Source organism: Chiloscyllium plagiosum, chromosome 8 (assembly GCF_004010195.1).
Source record: "Chiloscyllium plagiosum isolate BGI_BamShark_2017 chromosome 8, ASM401019v2, whole genome shotgun sequence".
NCBI classification, from domain to species: Eukaryota; Metazoa; Chordata; class Chondrichthyes; order Orectolobiformes; family Hemiscylliidae; genus Chiloscyllium; species Chiloscyllium plagiosum.
This window is the reverse complement of record NC_057717.1, coordinates 5,116,832-5,124,266: the sequence shown is the minus strand read 5'-3', so window position 1 is coordinate 5,124,266 and position 7,435 is coordinate 5,116,832.

Below are 7,435 nucleotides of genomic sequence, written 5' to 3'. Positions count from 1 at the left end.
GACGCCTTACAATCCAAAATGGGCACGCATGTGTAAAACCTCAAGAGATGGGTGAGGTCCTCAATTACCCCTCTGTGTTTACCATGAAGAAAGACATGAAGACCTGTGTCCTTTGGGAGGTTAGTTGTGATATCTTGGTGCATTCCATATCACAGTAGAGGTGCTGATGGACATATTAGAATGCATAAAGTCAGATAAATCTCTTGGTCCTGACCAGATATATCCAAGAGCACTGCAGGTAGCGAGCCAAGACAGTTCAGGGGCCAAGGACCCGGAAGACTGGGCTGTAACAAATGTGCCCATATTCAAGAATGGTTGCAAAGAAAAGCCTGGGAAATATAGAACAGTAAGCTTCATATCTGTTTTCGGTAAACCGCTTGAGAAGGTTCTGAGATATAAGATATGCATGCATTTGGAAAAACAGAGTTTGAATTGGAGCAGTCAGCATAGCTTTGTGCGTGGCAGATCATGCCTTAGAATTTTTGTTAGACTTTTTGAGGAAGTGACCATAAAGGATGACAAGGGCAGGGTGGTGGACATAGTCTATATGGATTTCAGTAAGGCCTTTGATAAGGTTCCACATGGTAAGTCGCTCTGGAAGGTTAGCTCGCATGGACTCCAATGTAAATTGGCAAATTGGTGACACAATTGGCTTGATGTTATGAAGCAAATGGCTATGGTGGAGGTATGCTTGTCGGACCGGAGGCCTGCGACTAATGGAGTGCCTCACTGGTCGCTCCTGGGCCCATTGCTGTTTGTTAACTTACACCAATGATTTGGACCAGAGTGCACAACGCAAGGTTAGTAAGTTTGCAGATGACTCTAAATTAGGAGGCATCATTTACAATGAGAAACATTATCAGAAATTGCAGCAGTACCTTGGTCAGCTGAGGAAGTGGGCTCAGAAACAGCAATTTGAGTTTAATACAGATAAGTGCATTTTGGAAAGTCAAATTCAGGTGGGAGTTTAATGATAAATGAGAGGGTCTTAAGGAGTGCAGTGGAACAAAAGGACGTTGGAGATCAGGTGCACAGTTGTCTGAAATTTGAGTCACAGATACACAGGACAGTGAAGAAGGCTGTTGGCACACTGGTCTTCATCAGCACATTGAGTATAGAAGTTGGGACGTTGTGTTGCAGTTGTACAGGATGCTGGTAAGGCTGCAGTTGGAGTATTGCGTTCAGTTTTGTTCACCTTGCTCTAGAAAGGATATTATTGAACAAGAAAGAGTGTAGAACAAATTTACAAAGATGTTTCCTGGGCTAAAGGCTCTAAGTTATAGGCAGAGGTTGGACAGGTTAGAACTTATTTCTTTACAGCGTAAGAAACTGAGAGGGTTCTTATAGAAGTGGAACTCTTATAAAATCATGAGAGGCGGGCATGGGGTGAATACTTCAATTTTTTTCCTAAGGTTGTGGAATCGAGGACGAGAGGACATCCATTAATGTTTGGAAAGGATAAAAAATATAAAAAGGAAACTGAGGGGCAACTTTTTTACACATAGAGTGTGGTACATATATGGACTGAGCTGTCAGTGGAAGTGATTGAGGTGGGTACAATAACAATATTGAAAAGGCATTTGGACAAATACACAGATAGGAAAGGATGAGAGGGATACAGTGAAAGTGCAGGGAAATGGAGTGAGTGTGGATGGACATTTTGGTTGGCATGGACCAGCTGGGCCAAGTGGCCAGTCATACTGGAAGTCTCGTGCAGTATGACTGTAAATGAGTGTGATTAGGAGTGGATGCAGAGTGGGGGAGACTGAGAACAATGTCATGGAAAGATATGTTCACAGGTTCAGAATGCTGAAATAAAGACATTTCGATAGTATCATGCAACACGGGTCAGTATTAAGAAGAATTATGAGTGAAAGGAATATTGCTGTGAGTTCAGGCGATGGAGAGTTTTGGATGAGCATTTGTTCTGCGGTTTTGTAACTGGGAGTGAGAACTGCAGAGTTTTTGCCTCACTGGGCTGAATCTAACAAAAATCTGTCTCAGTGACATTTCTTTGAGTGTGACAGAGGGGTTGTCTGCACGAGGTTGAGCTGGAATCCTGGTGCTATCGTACCAAACACATCTCATTAACTACCCACCCCACTCCATGGTGTCCCTCTCATACAATGCCAGCCCGATTCTCCCACCCATCATGACTGGAGGTACTCAAAATCGCCCGGATGAACCTGGATATTCCATTACCCCTGACACTGGGGCCAACTTTAAAAGGCCAAGGGGCACATGGTTGAGCTTTCTCAGTTTGGAGCTGCCCTGCACAGTTTACCCCGAGCATGGCAGATAAGGGGAAATGTCATCACGGTTTGTCGACAGGGGCACGGAGGTCCTGGTGGATGAGCTAGTACAGAGGGGGACCATTCTTTTCCCAGAGGGATCACACGACTAGACACACCGAGCATGGTCTGAGCTCACCACCCTCCTCAGTGCAGTATCTGCAGTCTGAAGATATCTACAGCAAAACAGGACAAGCTTCAATAACCGTCCCCACTCTGTTAGGATAAGGGTCACCATATTCACTCTGCTCCCTCACACTCACTGTATGTCTGTTATAGCACCGGTTCCTGAACAAGGCTCATGGTCTACCACTCTCACTACTGCATACAGCACCTTCCTTCTCTTTCTCCCTTGCATCTCTAATACCCCTCCCCCCCCCACCCCACACACACACACACACACACACACACACACACACACACACACGGTTATAGAATATTCTGGACAATTTCAATTATGGAATTTTCCAGATCATGTTCCAACTTATTCCCAGTTTCAGTAAAGCGGCAGTAAAGTGCCCCTATGTGTGACATGTAAGAGGATGGAGTAGAGATGTACATTTGTCAAGTCACACACAATTAAAATCCATCATGAGGCCATTCAGCACTTCAAATAATTTCCTACATTCATTACGTTTGGAGGTGATCTGATTGTTTTCTCGTTCATTCAACCCCCAGCTTCCTGTTCCCGAGCAGACGATTCTCAGAAATATTTTACCCCGTGTTTCTTCTAGCATGTGTTCCGAAGGCATTTTCCATGGGGACAGACTCTCCTAAAAATATATTTCATCTGCTTTATAAATTCATACAACAGTCAGCATGCTTTCCACAGACCAATCAAAAGCATGCACTTATTTTATGGTTATCGATATCCAATCACAATTAGTCAATCTGGTTATTTCACTTGTCTCACCTTATTGTATTCAGCCAAAGATAGCTTCCAAACACGCGTCTCAATATAAAATACAATTTCTCGCAGAGAACATTTTTATCCTCAGAGGTTATCATGATCGTTATCTCAAATATACCTTTTTCCTTGTCATGAAAGTTTCTCTTGCCCTTTGTCTGTGACTGATTCTGTGTGGAACAGTTACACAGTCTCCCACTCAGTTGGCTGGATGGTTTGGGATGCAGAGGGTGGCCACCAGCGCAGGTTCAATTCCCCACACAGACTGAGGTTACCATGAAGGGGATGCTCTCTCAACTCACCCCATCACCCGAAGTGTGGTGAAATTCAGCATAAACCACCATTAGTGGTCTAGCTAATGAGAGCTCTTTGGGACTCTATTCTATTAATGTTAGCATTTTAATTTTTTAAACAATTTTTTTACTGAAAAATAGATTTTTATTAATAAACATACCAACTCAAACAACTGAACAATATTTCACCCATGTGCATGTACATACAAAACAAGTTAAAGTCTATAAACGGACAGAAGAAAAACAATAATAAACAATAAATAATAAATAAATAATACGGTTGAGAATAACAAAACGATCGCTCTTGTTCAGCATTAACTGATACACATTCATATGTTCATAACTTTTCATATTAGATTCTTTAGACAATATCGTCATAGCTATATAAAAGCCCTTTTCAGAGTGGCAGATAAGCCTAATCGTGGTAATCCAAAAAAGGTTGCTATATCTTATATAAATCTCTGCTTTCTGGTGGACCATACAGGTGAAAACGTCCAAATGGATATTCTCCATGACGAGCTTACGACGAGCCAACAGACCGGGGTTGGGGCGGTGGGGGTGAGGTGTTTCAGACATCCAACACAAAAGAATACTTTTCCTGGCACAGGAAGTGTGGGGGAGATGCTAAACGAGTATTTTGCATCAGTATTTACTGTGGAAAAGGATATAGAAGATATAACATGTAGGAAAATAGATAGTGACACCTTGCAAAATGTCCATACTGCAGAGGAGGAAGTGCTGGATGTCTTAAAACGGGTAAAGGTGGATAAATCCTCAGGACCTGATTAGGTGTACCCTCGAACTCTGTGTGAAGCTAGAGAGGTGTTTGCTGGGCCTCTTGCTGAGATAGTTGTAATATGAATAGTCACTGGTGAGGTGCCGGAAGACTGGAGGTGGCTAACGTGCTGCCACTGTTTAAGAAGGGTGGTAAGGACAAGCCAGGGAACTATAGACCAATGAGCCTGACGTTGGTGGTGGCCAAGTTTTTGGAGGGAATCCTGAGGCACAGGATGTGCATGTATTTGGAAAGGCAAGGACTGATTAGTGATAGTCAACATGGCTTTGTGCGTGTGCAATCATGTCTCACAAACTTGATTGATTTTTTGAGGAAGTATCAAAGAGTATTAATGAGGGCAGAGGGATAGATGTGATTTATATCGACTTGAGTAAGGCTTTTGACAAGGTTCCCCTTGGGAGGCTGATTAGCAAGGTTAGAACTCATGGAATACAGGGAGAACTAGCCATTTGGATACAGAATTAGGTCATAGGTAGAAGACAGAGGGTGGTGGTGGACGGTTGTTTTTTAGACTGGAGGCCTCTGACCAGTGGAATGCCACAAGGATGCTGGATTCACTACTTTTTGTCATTGGCATAAATGACTTGGATGCGAGCATAAGAGGTACAGTTAGTAAGTTTGCAGATGACACCAAAATTGGAGGTACAGTGAACAGCGAAGATGCCACCTCAGATTACAACAGGATCTTGCCAAGATGGGCCAATGGGCTGAGAAGTGGCAGATGGAGTTCAATTCAGATAAATGCGAGGTGCTGCATTTTGGGAAAGCAAATCATAGCAGGACTTATGCACTTAATGGTAAGGTCCCAGGGAGTTTTGCTGAACAAAGAGGCCTTGGAGTGCAGGTTCATAGCTCCTTGAAAGTGGAGTCGCAAGTAGATACGATAGTGAAGAAGGCGTTTGGTATGCTTTCCTTTATTGGTCAGAGTATTGAGTACAGGACTTGGGAGGTCATGTTGCAGCTGTACAGGATATTGGTTAGGCCAATGTTGGAATGTTGCGTGCAATTCTGCTTTCCTTCCTATCGGAAAAATGTTGAGAAACTTGAAAGGTTTCAGAAAAGATTTATAAGGCTTGGAGCATTTGACCTATAGAGGGAGGCTGAATAGGCTGGGGCTGTTTTCGCTGGAGCTTGGGATGCTGAGGGATGACATTATAGAGGATTTCAAAAGTATAAGGGGTATATAGGGTATATAGGGATAGTCCTTTCCCTGGGGTCAGGGAGTCCAGAAGTGGAGGGCATAATTTTATGGTGAGAGGGGTAAGATATAAAAGAGAACTACAGGGCAACTATTTCACACAGAGGGTGGTACGTGTACGTGATGAGCTGCCAGGTGAAGTGGGGGAGGCTGGTACAAGTGCAAGATTTAAGAGGCATTGGGATGAGTATATTGAATAGGAGGGTTATGGGCCGGGAGCTGGCTGGTGGGACAAGAATGTATTGGGATATGTGGTCGGCATGGAGGGGTTGGACCGAAGGGTCTGTTTCCATGCTGAACATCTCTATGACTCTATGACTTATATTAATCTCTGTTTTTTGGTGCACCAGACTGGTGAGAAAGTCCAAAGGGATATTCTCCATGATGAGCTTACAAAGACCCAACACATCCTGGGAGTTTCAGACATCCAACACAACAGAATATTATTTCCTAGCACAGAAAGTAAGGATATTTTTTCCCATGTTCCTCTGCGGAAGATACTCTGGGCAGGCGCAGGAAAAGAGAAACCGTGTCCATCTCCAATTCGGTTCCAAGACCCATTCTACCACACTGAACACAGTGATCCAATATACAAAGCCTGCAGCAGGACCACATGCAATGAGTAAGAGAGCCTGTAGTCATTCTGTATTTAGGACATGCTGAAGATAATCCCACATTGAATTTTGAGAGAAAATCTGGCGTCAGATAGACCCTATGAAGAATTTGCAACTACATGGAATGGGTCCTATTACAGATCAAAATCCTTCAAGCATTTTCACAAATATCCTTCCATGTCTCCAAAGAGATCTAAACCCCCCAACTCTCTCGCACAGACGTAACGAAGCTGCACAGTCATGACTCAGGGGACACTCTCCAACAAATGATAAAGGGTACTGACAAAGAGTGTATGCTTAGCAATAAGTACCCGCTTCTCTGTATCGGATCTGTAAGAGTCTGCTAAAAGTGTGTGTTTTTAAAATCAAATCCCTAATCTGGAAAAAGAAACAGAAGAAATCTCTACTAGGTAGTCCATACTTACGAGCTATTTGATCAAATGATATCATTGTTTCTCCCTCAAGTAACACGTGGTGGCTCAGTGGTTTGCACTGCTGACTCACCGCACCAGGGTCACGGGTTTGGTTCCAGCCTTGGGTGACTGGCTGTGTGGAGTTAGTATCTTCTCAACTGTGACTGCGAAGGTTTCCTCCCACAGTCACAAAGATGTGCAGGTTAGATGACTTGGCCATTGCTAAATCACTCAAAGTATCCAAGGATCTGTAAGTTCAGACATTAGTCAGGATAAAATTAGAATAGTAAGAGAATGGGTCTGGGTGGGTTACCCCTCAGAGGGTTGAAGTTGACTTGCTGGGCCCAAGGGCTTGTATCCACACTGTAGGGATTCTACTAATTCTAAATCACCCAAGCAAGGTACCCCCATCGCTGCCCACAGTATAAACCTGGAATCCATTATCCCTGGTTGACAACCTGGTATACCAATTAAAGGGGTAAGAAACGTGGGTTTGGCTGTATTGCCCTCGATCTGAAACATTGTTCTTCAAGTTTTAACAGTATTGATAACCATTAGTTTTTGACAATACTCCATAAAGGTTGTCATTTTATCTAAGAACAACAGACTAATAAAGGTTCACTTTGTCTGAGAGGGCTCAATTTCTAGCCGTATTGATGCCGAGTCCTCAGGGGCCCAGGCACTAACATCGGATGATTAAAAAAAAAAGCTTAATTGATTGCTTTTAATCTGGGAGATCTACCCCTCACAATCTGTGAGGCAGTTGCAATTTTGTTAGCTTGATAAGGAATCGCTTATGGTGCCAAATAAAAGAGCTAAACCAGCCATTCTGTTTCCTAAGTATCTGTCTGGGAAACATCAAAGAAAGCATTCACACGGGTTCTAGGAAATGAGGAAGGATGGGTGAGCAAGTATGCGGATGA